Source organism: Pleurodeles waltl, chromosome 5 (assembly GCF_031143425.1).
Source record: "Pleurodeles waltl isolate 20211129_DDA chromosome 5, aPleWal1.hap1.20221129, whole genome shotgun sequence".
NCBI classification, from domain to species: Eukaryota; Metazoa; Chordata; class Amphibia; order Caudata; family Salamandridae; genus Pleurodeles; species Pleurodeles waltl.
This window is the reverse complement of record NC_090444.1, coordinates 805,137,006-805,152,406: the sequence shown is the minus strand read 5'-3', so window position 1 is coordinate 805,152,406 and position 15,401 is coordinate 805,137,006. Positions and strand designations below refer to the sequence as shown.

The window sequence follows — 15,401 nt, the reverse complement described above, 5'->3', positions numbered from 1 at the left end:
TTCTTCTCATTTTTGTCATTAAACTGCATGCTGCTATTTTATCATTTGCATAGACTGCGTTGCAAATTACATCATTTTCATCTGCAACTCCTACCACAAAATAAGAGCGAAATATTTGTAGATTTTTTAAAAACTGCATTTTTTATGATTGCAATGCAGTACTTTGGCTGTTACAACTATGTGTAACGAACTTAACTAACATTATCAAGAAATACAACTACATTACAGTAATATACTTCCATATCAGCTGACTCAATGATAAAAATAAAATCCAGGACTGCACCAAAACTACGTTCAGAGATGACACAGAAATTCCACCCATAGTAAACAAAGACAACAAGGTAAAGAAAATCTTTAAACTAGGTTTTAAATAATATTTCCACTAAGGTAAGCTAAGGTATGCAGATAGGTAGGACCTCATTTTATAGAAGAAAACTTCAAACAACAGATACACTGTGTAACAAACTGGGGTTATTGGTTAAGAAGTGTAGAAGCCTCACTCAGGAAACAACCACAATACATGTTAGGGTCAACAACAAAAGTCACTAAACTAACCTGTGCTTAACCCTCTATTAGGCTGGCATGAAGCAGTCAGGCTTAATTTAGAGGCAAAGTTTAAAATATTTATGCAGCACGCAAACATCCTGATGCAATTTAGAACAAGTAGAATACATTTCAATAAATAGGACACCAAAACGAATTAAATCCAATCAGTAGAACTAGCTTTCTGAATTATTAAAGTTTTTGATGCAAAATGGCACCTAAAAAATTAAAGCGCGAAACGTGAATATCTGGTCTCACAAGACTCTGACTTTGCAGAGGCAATTCAGGCTTCTCGTATGGAAACCATGAGCAATGTTGTAAACATCTTCATGCCCGAGTCTGGAGTTGGAGAAAAGGAGCTCACTACCAAAATTGCCTATTGCAGAGGTTCCTGCAAACAGGTTGTAATAGTGCCCCTGCATTGGGTCCAGTGGATGGTGATATGGGTAATCTGGATAGATTTTTTTTTTTATGAGCTAGGTTCCAAGTTTCCTTCAGGGCTTCCACCACTGCTTGGAACTTGAGCCAGATGCTCTCCTTGCTCTACTTTGGTTTCTTGTGGATTTTTTATCCAGCACCTGCAGTTTAAGACATTGTTTCTGATGGTAATCACAAGATTTTTAGAACTGCAGTCTAGAAAGTCCAATTCTCCATGTTTGACTGGTTGGTCCTCAACCTCTGGCCAGGATGTGATAATTTCCCTTCATATAAAACAATATATATATATACACCTTCTAAGGCAAGAGAGAACCCATTGGGGAAACCCTCTGCAGGTTTACTAACCCTAGTATCAACAGGTATACACAGGAGGTAAAGCAACTGCACTTTAGATGTAACTAAACACTCATATTCAAAACAGATCTGCAAATCAATTAGGCCCAGATGAAACACCTCATTGTGGTGAATGTGTATATGTATGGAAGGGGAAAATCTAACACTGTGCAATAAATGTGGTTTCTTCCTTGGGGATATGAAGAGTTTTATGCTTGACAACTTTAATGGGTGAATGTTGATAAGTGGTGATTTTAATAAAAATATCTGCCCAGATAACACGTTGCATGATAAACTACCAGATGTACATAGAATATCATAACCGAAGCAATTTTTAAAGCCACAGGTTACGCCAAGATAGACACAAAATGGTGGAAGATTGATGGATATATTAGGGCTAATTTGGTTGAATAGGTGCTTTCCAGCAGCTTCACTAGCATACCAAATCATTCTAGAGGGGCACCAAAATGTTTATATTTTTATACCCATTTGGTCAATCCAGTTAGTGTCAGCCTTCCAATACTTATGATAGATGGAAGTGATCACGGTCCTTTTAAAGCTTGTCTACCGTGGGAGATCATGAAGGACTGGAATAAGATACTAATAAAACATAGTAGTTACCAAGAAGGGCTTCAACTAGTATAGAGGCGAGAGAGTTGCACCTACTTGCTAGCCTCCCAATAATAGAGAACTCCGAGGTAGTGGGTTGGGACATGAATCTAACTAAAGAGGTCATAAAATACATAAAAATAAAACGAAGTTGAGATCAATAAGGCACTGGAAAAATAACCTAAAGGCCAGCTTGTTTAAAAAAAAAAAAAAACGGTGGTACAATGTAGAAATCAAAAACAAAAAAATCAAGTTAAGGTCTCTTGTAAAGTTGCGCAGATGGAGAGAGAAATATGTAGTATACAGCAGATGTATAAACAACGTTAAAGGAAAAAAACAAAACAGAAATATTAGGATTCAAATTGGGAGGGAATACAACAAGCAATATTAACCAAATACACAAAACAACTCTGGCAACTGGTGCACCCTGAGATGGAAAACAGCCAGCATAATGTTGTCTAGTATCAGAACTAGTGTAGGTAGAACATTTAGAATCTATTTATGCAGGTGGAAATGTAGGGTCCTCTTGATATATCCTGTATGTGAATGAGGAGCTTCTGTCAAAAATTACATATATTCCACAAAGGAAGTCCTCTTTTTGGCAAGATCAGATGGGACAAATATTTTCTCAGTGATACCGATAAAGATTACTATGAGCTGGTGCAGTAGTTTTTTTTTTATATGCTGTTCTGAGCAATATCCCTAACTGGAGTAATACCCTAAAGCTGGGAGGGTGCAATCATCAAATTGATTCATAAAAAAGAGTTGTCCTCAGATCCTAAGAATTATAGACTGATTAGTACGAGGATGGCGTGGCAAAAGTCTATGGAAATATGGTCCAGAGAGAGCTTAAGAAATGGGTAGATGAATGCCCAACTGTGAGAAGACTATCTGGTCTGCCCCAATTTTTCCACTTTTGGATCATCTGGGTTTTGTCCTTTTACTGTAAGGGAGCCTTATAGTTTGGTGCTCACTCACAGTAAGCATGATAAAAATGGACTGCACGTGTTTACAGCTGGTTTAGCCTTGTTAAGCAAAGGCTGCTGTGACCCAGCAACAGCAAGAAGACCTGGGTTTGTTACACATGATCACGGGTGCACACGTGGGATGATTCCTGGCATGCGCAGCCCAAGAACTGCACTTAAGTAGTCTAGGACAGAAGGGACCATGCAGAGTGGATGGCGACCTGGAGTAGGCCTTATGAGATAGGTGTACACATGTGAGGGATAGTCAGTGTGCTTTATTGTTTTCACTTTACTGACACATTATTATGTGCCAAAGGGAAAGGCTTGCCTAGGGTGCAACTCCAGTTCTCAAGGGTCCACAGACTCCAGAATCGCACCACTGTACACTGTAACCTGTATGAAAAGAATAATGCAGTAGGTTAGAAAAGCATATTTGTACAGCTTATGGGTCAGCCAGGAATGTCATCTTTGTCTGAATCAGCTGAAGATTAGGGCCAAATACCAATCTGTCCAGCTGCCAGAGAAGGGCCTTGCGTCTATCAGCCAGTTGTCATTCTGGCCTGGAACCGGGTCTGAGGGCCCCTGGACGGAATCCCAGGGAAGAGGGGCTGAGTCTCTCAGAGCACATGTGGCAACTAAGTCCTGGGCGATGCCATTTTGAGCTATCCTGGAAGACACTGCAGGAAGACTGGGTCGGGGGGGAGAAGTGATGTGGCATTTCTGAATAGGCCAGAGGTGCAGCCCTACTTGACACTTCTGCCCCCACATAAAAAGGTCTGGCACAAGGGAGAGCTCTCCCTTGGCAGTTTTTCCCTGCAGGACTCTGGGACTGAAGACAGATGTCATGAACAACACGAAAGGTGTACCCCCCTGACTGCCCACTGCGGCAAAAACTCTGCCCCTAAATGATTTCAGACCCAGAGAGGACCATGCCAGGGCCAGGTAAGCTAACCACTTTACCCCCTCCCCATGATAAGTTGGGGGAAAGGACTGGGATCTGGCACAAGGAAGATGCGCTGCCCAGAAGAAAAGAAGGCACCCAAATGAAAGGGTGGTGCAGGGAGTCAGTGGGACTGGCTCCCTAACACAGTTGGGGTCTTTGAGGCCAGGAGGCCTGAAGAAAGTGCTCCTGGTGGCAAGAGCTTGCAACCAGGGGGCAAATGACACCAAGATCATCCAAAATGGCCCACAGGAACCCGAGTTATGGCTGCCAGAAGGTCTACAACCTTTCTGGAGAGAGCAGTAACGCATGTGTGGCTTTGCTAATGCTCTGGTCTGTGCCTCCGGGGTCTGCCCCATGAAAAAGAGGAGTGTGGGGGAGTGCTATTGCAGTTGGAGAGGAAACAGACCCCATACCGGGGTCCAAACGAGACTAACCCGCTCGTAAACAGGGGTGCGGGGGCACCGTCATGTACCCCTCCTCCCGCAATGGTGAAGGGACACCGCAACCCATCCCCGGGCCCCGTGCAGCCAAAGATAAGCCGGGGAGCACTGTCACACTCCTCCTGAAGATGGAAGGGAGACCCCACAAAGAAGCTAAGCCGGGGGGCACCATTGGACCCCCTGCGAAGATGGCCACCAGCAGTAAAGCCAGTGAGTGCCCTTGTGCTCGCCGTGAAGGTCCCAGCAAAGGAGTGGGCCCAGGAGCCTTCACTGTACCCCTGGAGCAGCAAGAAGGATGGGGAAAGTGCCACTGCACTACCCTGTGTGGCCCAGACTTCTCCCGCTCCCAGTGCCCGTGTCTGGTGGGAGCGGGGAGGGCAGGCCAATGCACACGCCTGCCCACAGGAGCAGGCAGACTGAACTGAGGCTGCCACCTCCAGTGACAGCCAGTGAGCGGTGCGTGGCCAGGAAGCTAGCAAGGGCAGCCGGGGTTGGACTCCCCGAACTTCCCGCAAAAGAGGCAGCATCACGTGGGGAATCCGGGTGCGACCAACGCCCCAAGAGAAAGCAAGATGGGGCACAAGACCGCATGGACCAAGAAAATGAAAACGAAAGCGAAGTGGCTCTTCCCGGCTCAGCGGGAGAGCCACTAATTAAATATGCACGCTCCAGAGGGAGCGCCCCATAATGCCTTGCGAGGCACAACATTTTTGGCCCTCTCTCAGCTTGTGGTTGCCCCAGGAAGCTGGGATCACTGCCAAGAGAAAGCCAATGGATAGGGGGAGCTGCAAAAGCAGCGCAGCCTCCCTGCAACAGAAAGTTTTGTGTCCCCACCCTAGGATGGGTGGGAGTTGAAAATATTGGGTGAGACAAGATGATTCCATAAGGTCATCCAAAAGTAATTCCATCAACTTGAGTATATTTGTAAATTGTTGCGTAGTATTGAGTGCTGTGTGTAATACATGTACTTTTACTTTATCAAAAGAAAAAGAACAAACTGGACAATCATTTATTGAGTTTTATCCCTGTGTGCTAAAAAAAGGTGATCACTAGCCCACACCACCTCCCTTTAGTAAGCCTTGGACTGCTCTGCAATGCTATGAGGGTCAAGTGCTACAATGGGGTGTTTGGTTCCCAGTGGTGGTCGTGTGCAGACCCATTACTTCTGCAGGCCACACAAGTAATGACCCACCCTCCAACACCAACCACCCGCCAAATTTATAAATGACCACCAAGCAGGCGGTCATTTATAATGCATTGACAGGAACCACTATCATGGAGGTTCCTGTTAATGCATATCACTGTTTAGTGCAGGGCTGCGTCAGTATGATGCAGCCCTGGATTAAATAGTCTTCTTTTTTATTTTCAAAAACAGAATCCCGGAATGTGATTCTGTTTTTGAAAATAAAAAAATAAAAGTAATGCTCCCCTTGCCATGGGAGTCATCCTCCATGGCTTGGGGAGCATTACTAGCATTTTACGGTCCCTCACCTCCAGGGTTTGCCTGGTAGTGATGAACAGAAAAAACTTGGCTGATTGGGTGGGTGGACATATAGCCATTTTCTTTTAACTGATGGTTCTCACTCCATTGGGTTATTAGAGAGGGTTGGCTACAGTGGTGACAGCAGTCACTGTCGTAGTCAAACCTATGGTCCCCCTGCATTTAAATTGGGTGGGCAGACCATTATGTTGGCTGTAAGGATACTCTGTCGCCGTTGAGATTGAGTATCTGTACCGCCAACTTTTAATTAGGCCCTAAGTTCTTACATGGATCTGAAATTTTACCTCTAATTAGTATGCGCTCAATTGGGAAAAAGTTAAGGGCAGTGTTTTGATTCAACCACTCAGATCACAAAGTGCAAAAACTGCCTGCACAATAAACCAAACTTTTCCAGAGCAGAAAACTTTCATTTGATCATCATAAAAAATCAGCTAACTGTTTTAAGGTCTGCTAGAAAGGAGGATGTGCTGTTTGAATTTCAAGAACTCTTCTGCAGCCTCTAAGAGTGTTTGGAAAGGCATAAATGATTGAAGCGCACAGCTGAGCATTTAGGTTCCTTCTTCTTGAAACGGGGCTGAAAACAAAGGAAGGAGATAATTCTCTCTCGCTACAAATACACCAATAAAGGGAATCTCTGATTCAAACATATCAAGGCAAATACTTTGGTGGACTGACAGTGACTAAGGGCAAGATGTAGCAAACTTTTGCGAGTCGCAAATGGCCCGAATCGCCATTTGCGACCCAGCAAAATCAGAAATGGGATGAAAAAATCCAATTTCCAACTCGCAAAATGCGACGCAAGCCATTACCGACTCGCCAAAATTTGCGACCCCATTTTGCGACCCGCAAATAGGAAGTCGCAATTTGGGAGTCGCAAACCATATGCAATAGCCACTCGCAAATTGCGACTAGTCGCAAAAAGCCCATTTTGCACTTCCAATTTACCACTAACTCAGAGCAGGTGGTAACCAGAACCAAAGTATAAAAGGAGACCCAGAAGGCACCTGGGTTACTCAAGATGGCAGAGATATATGTGATAGGAATGAGGAGGAGAGTCCACGCTGCATAGCAGAGGAGGAGGAGGAGCCAGAGACAGGAGAAGATTTACAGAACCAGGCAGACACTTTTCCAACAAACAGAGGAGGAGATTTATGATAAATATAGACTCAGCAGTGCAGCAATACTAGATTTAATAGATTTACTCAATCCACAGCTACAACGTCAGACTGTGCGCGGCTGCGCCATCCCTACACATGTGCAAGTGCTATGCTCACTGCACCTCTTGGCCTCGGGTAGCTATCAGGGGGTCATTGCCGTGGCAGGTGGGGTATCCCAAAGTTCACTCTCACGGTTCTTCAGGGCATTCCTAGATGCCTTACTCACACACATGTCCAGATACATATACCTACCCAGGAATGAGGCAGAAATCAACAGCACCAAGTTGGAATTCTACAGGATTGCCAACTTCCCCCATGTAACAGGTGGTATGTGACGCCCATTATGTCATCACTGACATGGTAGCCAAATTCCCAGGGAGTACACATGACTCCTACATTTTCAGGCACAGTGGGATACATCAACGCCTAGAACGTGGGGAGTTTGGAGATGGATACCTCCTAGGTATAGCTGAACACACCTTGCAGACATACACACTGGTCAATGTGGATACCATCTATGCACAGCTAACATTGTACATTTTGTGCCAAACAGGTGACAGTGCATATACATTACGACCATCGATACTTACCCCGTACTTAACACCCAGCAATGAGACAGAAAAGCCATACAACAGCGCACATAGAAGGACCAGAAACATTATAGAAAGGATCTTTGGACGGCTGAAGGCAAGATTCAGATGCCTCCACAGAAGTGGAGGTGCCCTCCAGTATACCCCAATAACAGCTTTCAAGATTGTTGTTGCATGCGCTATACTGAACAACATTGCCACCAGACGTGGGCTACCTCTCACCCCTGAAGACCCTGATTCGGAGGATGAAGAGTAAGAGCTACCACATCGCCATAATGGGGATAGAAGCATTGCAAATCAAGGCAGACTGAGACGGGAACACATTGCAAACCAATACTTTGGAAGGTACGTGCTAACTGTCACCACACTCACTAATGTCACACACAAAGAGTCCAGGTGTGAAGTGGAACTAACAAGTGTTTTTAATTTGTGCAACAAAAAATTAACTATATACAATGACAACAGTTCAGAGGCTGTAAAAGTCCACCTGGCATGGGACACATTGACCTCATGTGCCCGAACCCCAGGACAGTGTGGAGCTCAAACCCTACGCCGGCCTCGGCCAGCATGGCTGGTACCAGGGGTGTCAGCAGTGCCCTGCCTTGCGCTTCCACTGCACAACACCCTGGTGTCACTGGCAGAGACACTGCTGATGGTGGAGCACTCCTCGCTGTCTTGCGGCATGTCAGCCGCGCCCCTGGCCACCTGCCGTGCCTCCATTATATCAACCATCCATTATATAAGAGTGGCCGAGACGGCCCAGTCCACGTGCCAGATCACTGGCAAAGTGGCCCATGTCAACTTGGAGGCTGACCGTGCGCCTAGAAAGGCCAGTAGTGTTCAGAGCCAGCCTGACTATTGATGCAGACATGCGGTCCAGCCGGTTTAGTAGCTGCCTATCACCCTCTCTCTCAGTTATGAGTTCGGCCACAAGTTGTCTCATGGAGAGTGCAAGGTCGCCCACATGTGTGTTCAGTTGTTGCAACTCCATGTGTACAAGCCGCATGCCACTGCTTTGATAACGCTCCATGCGCCGCATTGCCCCTGAAATTCTCCTAATCTCCTGTGTTTGCAGGCGCTGACCCCGTAGGAGTGCGGCCTCAGCACGCGACATGGAGGTGTCCCCTGACTCTGCCTGTGGCTCTTGTGGTACCATTACACGTCGCCTGCGACGCAGTGGAGGCTCCAAGTCTTCTGCAGTGGCACTGTGGCTGGGACCAGGTGCTGGATCACACACCAGTATGGCAACTGGTGTATCATGAGGGGACTAAGTGTTGGTAGTGCAGGTCTCAGTGGTGGCTGGTCCTGACTCATCTGTTGGCTGGTGGCCCCTGGATACTTTGGTTGGCGGTGGTGTCGTGTGGGAGACCTGTGGGACATAGGGAACACACTGTCAGTATCTACCATCTGTTATCAACTTCCTAATAAACTGTTGCCTATCAACTGCCTACTTGACTACATTGCCCATAATGCACCATGCAGGTGTTTGCTACTCTGAAATGGAGCTATTTTGGTTGTGCAAGCTACTGTGTACAAGGTGGGTGGGGGTATGGCATAATTGAGTGTACATGCATGTCTCATGGTACTCACCGGTTGATGGTCCTGGCTCTGATGTATCCAGCTCTCCCATCCCGCACACTGCCTCTAGCTCCAGGGTCTCTTTCCTCCAGGGGTGTGGGTGGTGGTATTGTGGACGGTCCCCCTCCAGTGCCCCTCATCTCCCGGAGCCACTCTGCCACCCTCTCGTTGGTCGGGGAGCGCAGGTCATACCACCGTTTTTTTAACTCATCAATGCTACGGTGGCTGACACCCAGGGAGTTCACTTTGTCTTGGATGTCCATCCAGATTTTTCTCTTTTCCACCTCTGGGACGGTGAGGGCGGCCCTCCCAAAAAGTTGGTCATGGTGCTGGCAGTACTCCTCTGTCAGCACCTCCAGCTCTTTCTCTGCAAATTTAGGTTTGCGCTTCCTTGGTGTCTCAGCCATGGTAGCTCCTGTGCTCTCTGTCTGCAGTTCTGCTGTTGAAATGGGTGTGGTCCTCCCTCCTCCCAGGTGTATTTGTAAACTTCCTGGCTGTGATGTCATCATCATGAGCCAGGAAGTGTTTTCCAGAGTGTTCTGCTGCACCTGCATTCAATTTCCAGCACAGTCGCAATTTGCAACACCCACTCGCAAATTGCGTGTTCGTTTTTAGCGCGGTCGCAAAAAGCAACCTTGCAAACAGCGGACTCACAATCTGCGGTGCGACTTCATTTGCGAGTCGCAAATTGAAGTCGCGTTTTCTTCTTGCAACAACTCACAATTTCCGACTCGCTAAATTTTTCCTACCTACATCTGGCCCTAAGTGATTAGAGAAACATCCTGCTCAGCTTGTCTACTTCGAATTTGTTCTGCAGGCATTTATTGCAATGTTATCAGTTGATTAACCAAACTGGTGAAAAAAAACACTGCAGGAATAAAACCATGATTGCTGCATATTTTCATTTCAACAAGTAATTTGCACACTTTCAAACCCCAGGGTGCACAGATGAAGACTATCCTTCCGAAATTGTCACAATGCTTTGTTAGTATTAGTGGTGTGGATAAAAGAAAAGACAGGCCCCAAAGCAAATGTTTGCTTCACCAACCACTGCTGCAGGACTTCCTGGATCAGTTTTACCATCCGAGTGATCGCTTTATAATACTGAGAACACAGCTTTCTGAACAAGATATTAGTCTCTCCACAGTCATCCCAAATGCAGTCAGACATAGGGTACCAGAGATCATAAAATGTCCTGCAAAATCTGCAGAAAAGAAACTAGGTGAATGGAAATTAGAAATTAGATGACAGGTCATGAGGTAACCATAAACCACGGACAAAAAACATTCTTACTCAATATGTTGTCTTCTAATCTCAGCAAATTTATTGCATAGACTGCCTTAGGGTGAAAACAGGTGAAAGTGACAAAAAAGCTTCTATACACGGACCAATACATGACATACTGAACCACATCTGTCCTAGTTGTGCCCCGAAAAATCAACAGTAGTGCCAAAGCATCAATTGCTATTTCAACTGGTTGATGCAAAATGGAACCTCTTCCCATATTAGCCTGCATCAGAAATTGAAAGGGAGAGTGGAACAATAAATCATTGAAGCAAGGGTGCAGTCTGGCCACAATTGGAGATAGCCGCTGTGATGCTCTGGCGGCCTGTAGGGAAAAACAGGGCTCTGCCACAACATCCACTGCATGCCTGAGGGCCCATGAAGGGACCACCTGCAGAACTGCCCACACTTTACTAAGTCCAGAGCCCACGGAGCAAAGGCTGCCACTGCCCTGCAGTAGCAGGGAACACCAAGCCCATAGGAGAGGCTTTGCGTGGACTGGAACCTGGCCAAATCAGTCAGCAAACCATGACACCTGAATACCTCTTTCTACAACGTGCCTATTGGGAAAATCCTTTTGAAATTGCATGTCACTACCTAACTGACAGAGAATTCTGGTTCCATTACCTTATGGGTGGGGGCTAAGGCAACCCTAAGGGGGTAAATGAGTGATGCAGCCATAGCCAATACACACAGGTGGAGCCAGCGGCTTGAGCCCGGGGCAAACATAAGATTCAAGAATCGATGACACACCGCTAAGGTCTCCCCTTCCAATAAACGACTGTTGGAAAAAGTTAAAATGGAACTGAAAAACCTCCAGGTCCAAGGCTGATTACATGTTATACCGCCTCAGAGCCCGACATTATAAGTAGGTAAAAGAGGCAGCAGGCTGGCAGCTGCAAAACTCCTCCGTAGGGATGAGGCCTTGGAAGTCCCAGTCATGTGACCCACTGAGGGACAATTGGTTAGGGATCCTCAGGAAATAGCCTCTGACTTTGCCGAGTACTATCGAACCCTGTACACCTCTGAACTCCCAGAAGATTGGAAGAGGGAAGACAGGGTAGGCTCCATGTTTAAATGAGGAGGGCCAAGCACTTCTAAGTGGGGCAATCTCTCCATAGGAGCTAGCCCAAGCCATATCCAATCTTGTGTACATTTAATTCCCAAGTGAACATGACTTTCCTGGAGAGTTTTATGAGTGGACAAAACAAGACATTATATACTCCCTATATGCCGTATACAATGAAGCAGTAGCTCACTACACTGGTCTAACAGGGAGCTGATTACCACCCTCCCAGAGACGGGCAAAGACCCACAACTATGTGGTAGCTACCACCAGATATCCCTTCTCAATGTGGATATTAGGAATTTAGCAGGGATATGGCAGCCTGTTTAAAAAAGGGGATTCTCATGCTTGTCTATCACTCCCAGTTGTGCTAAGACCTACATCTTGTAATCACTAACGCACCCTAAGTCATCTAGTGTGGCTATCCCAGGATCTACAGGACGAAGTCTTGGCCCAATCTCTTGGCGCAGAAAAGGCGTTCAAAAGGATTCAGTGTTCTTAACTGTTCCATACCCTAAGAAAATTTGGCCTTGCAGGTGATTTCATTTCCAAAGTGCGAAGGATTTATAAGGCCTCGACCGCCCAAGTTACCTGCCCAAATATTCTCATCCTCTCATTGCCAGGGCCAGGACAGACTATACAAATGGGGACACATACCTGTCTTCATGATGAAGGATACAAGCAGTAAAATGGTACCAAATTCACTTACTTTTTGGGCATGCTATTGTTGCTGGTCGCTCTATCCAAGCTGAAATCCACTGCTAAAAACATCAAGGCCTTTGTCTGGGGCACCATGAACCCTTGACTGCAAATGTTCAAATTGCTAGTACCCAGAAGCCAAGGTAGCCTCAGACTCCCACCAGTGGAACATTATTAGTTGGCCCTGAAACTGTCGCACCTTGGTTGTGTTGTCCTTGAACGCTACAGATGCCCCCTTGTGCAGTGCCATTGAACAACATCTTATATCCAGTAGGCCAGGGCTAGCATAAAACTCCTTCTTTGCGGACATTGAACCCAGTGTGGCACTCCTGGTTCTATTCCCATAAAATGCAGGGGAACACTCAACTACACACTCACGTACCCATCTGGCACAACACCACCATATGTGTGGGTGGCATTCCATATTTCGGGAAGGGTGGGGGCCATCAGGTATCCATATACTAGAATAGATTTTATCACAAAATGATCTTAAATATTTTGAATTACTAAAGAAAGAATGGCAGTACTAAATATCCTTACACAAAACACAAACACACTAGTTGTGGCTTCACTGATCCTGTTTCCCCAACAAATAAAACAATTACACTGGTTACAGTGTCCCTACTCATAACAGCTACAATATGCCTCTTTGCCAAAGAACAACACACTCATTTTCACCAAACAAAAGTAACAATGTTAGCACTTAACTACCCATGAGAGTTAGAAATGTAAGTCTTGTTTAGGTTAAGTCTTTTGTGGACGTTTTTCAAGTCTGGAATAGAAAATAGTTCAATCCATTCAATCCACTTTTCCCAATTTGGATACTTGGGAATTACTTCAAATGTAGTGAAAATCAACTGTTACAATGTGAACTATCTAATCATATCTATTATACTACAATAGCCACAACTGAGAAAATGTTATTCTTCACATGGCATGTGAGTGGCCTTAAAAACGCCATACAAGGAGAAAAGCTCTTGATCATCGGGGAAAAAAAAAAACATAAAATGTGATGTGGCGTTTTAGCAAGAAACACTTTTACCAGAACATAAAACTGAGAAACCCCTACAGCACTGGGTGGGAACCCAAGTACATATTTGCCACTCTTTTAAATCGAGATTTAAGTACACTATTCAAAAAAATTACTAAAGATCAAAATGCACAAAGCTGGTCAAGACTCATGGAGCAGATTTAAATTGTAAAGGCATGCTTGAACAAGGAGGTAACACTGAAGATGTGTATTACCCTAGTAATGACACAACACAGCTTATTTTTTACATAAACTACAAATTAACCTGAAACAAATGTGGAATGTAATTAGTGATTCATCAATTATGTTTCTTTTTGATAACAGACGCCGTCAAGCTTCTAAATCTACGTAAGCAAGGATTTCTTTCACAGTAGGGACAGGTTTCAGCAACTGGCTACGTTGTACATGCTCTAAGTGCGAGTAAACTGGACTGTCAGTGCTGTGCCTGTGTGAGCGCGTCTGACCTTATTTGGTCTTTTATAATTTAATTCATAAGGGAACGCGTTAAAGGTTTGATGGACCTTTTGACTACGCTTGGAGTGATTCCTCTATGAGCTTCACATCTAAACGAAAATCCTTTCAGCATTAATCAATAAATAAACATTTAATCTGGAGTGAATAATCTTCACACACCATGACCCACTTGGCCACGAATAACCACACTGTTATGTAAAAGTTAGAAAGTTTATTTCCCTATATTAACAATGCTAATGTCACCTAAATTATTCTCAAAACCAAATGATAAACATACATGAATAACACCAGCTGACGAAATCTTATAAAGAATCTCAATTTAACCAACGAATTAACAATTAAGCATGCCAGAGTCACAGTACTAATTAACAACACAAATAAGTGCACAATAGAAATGACATACATCTAGATTCAACAGGTAAACATCATCAATTCTTGGTTAATTGCAATCTGTTAACATTTCCAGAGCTCCCTAACTAATCTTCTGATTAGAATAGCATGTTTGTGCTTCATGCAAAACAATTTAGTTAAAGTTTATTTGGAAAGACATCTAACTATCGCTCTATCAAAATAGCGGTTAGTACCTAGAAACAAAGAACAAAACCTACAACAAGGACAATAGCCTTTTGTTATACCTCTCCTCAATATGGATCAGCAAGCTGCGATTATCTTCATCAGTTGAACATCCATCTGGTCAGCTTCAGCAACTGGGTAGTGAAAGGGGATGGCTCAGACGCAGTGGCTGTAAGCTATCTGCTATCTGAACCATTTAAGAAACAATTTCTAGGGCATCAACATTCAGCATTAAAACTTAAACAATAAAGTCAAAGTTAAAAATAAAGTCAGCAGGAACTTATTCAGCTCCTCAAACAGAACCACTATGGGGAAATTCAGAATAGAAAAGAGCTCACTCTCCTCTGTGCAGTCGGGCTAAGTCAGAATCTCCTAATGAAACTTCCCACCTTGTCATTGGTCAGAAAATCGTACATTTACTCCAATAGAAGCTAAAATCCAAATCTAATATATAACAAAACTGTCTTTCACATGTCAATGATTGGCTCCTCATCTCCTGTTCCTATCGTCAGACTCGTCAGTTAACTTTCTTGTTGAAATCTGTCCTCCAGTCAGTGCATCTATTGTTGGTTCCCGGGAAGACTGCTGTCTCACGCATCAAACTGAACAAAGCTGCAATTTCTAATACAAGACATTCTAGCAGCGGTTCTCATGAGAAGGTTAAAGACATTCGCTTATCTTTGATCAGCAAGTGTGAACAATAAAAGCATTACTTCTCAGGTCATACATTTCCCACCATTTTATTAGACATTGCAACTTAATACGAGGTTTTGCAGACTAGGCCCAAACCTCGCTAACTTAAGGACTGTAGTAAATAAAGCAAATACACAGCACAAATCATTAATAGAACACACTACTACAATTCCCTCTCCAATTGTACTTCAACTAATAATGATATGCATTTACTAAAAGCATTACGTATTTTATGGCTTACGTATTTTATGGCGGACACTCAAGTAGGCAATTTTTCCAGGTTGCACATTATTTTCTATATTAGCTTAATTCTATGCAAATTCTTAACCCTTAACAAATGAAAATCATTAGTAATTAATTCAGCTTTCAGACATGTTGTGTGTTTAAGGCGAGCTCGCCAGTCTTTGCCTATGATGTACTTGCTCTGTGTGGGAGTTAAGATCGCAATGGTTTAGCTCCTTTTCTATACAAAGGATGCTTGCAGC

The 15,401-nt window shown here is 44.4% G+C and overlaps 1 protein-coding gene across 1 annotated transcript in view; it reads right to left on the bottom strand.

The window, feature by feature from the left end:
• Positions 1 to 15,401, bottom strand: part of ARHGAP18 (Rho GTPase activating protein 18) — a 544,764-nt gene that overhangs the window by 372,929 nt on the left and 156,434 nt on the right. The window lies entirely within an intron of this gene.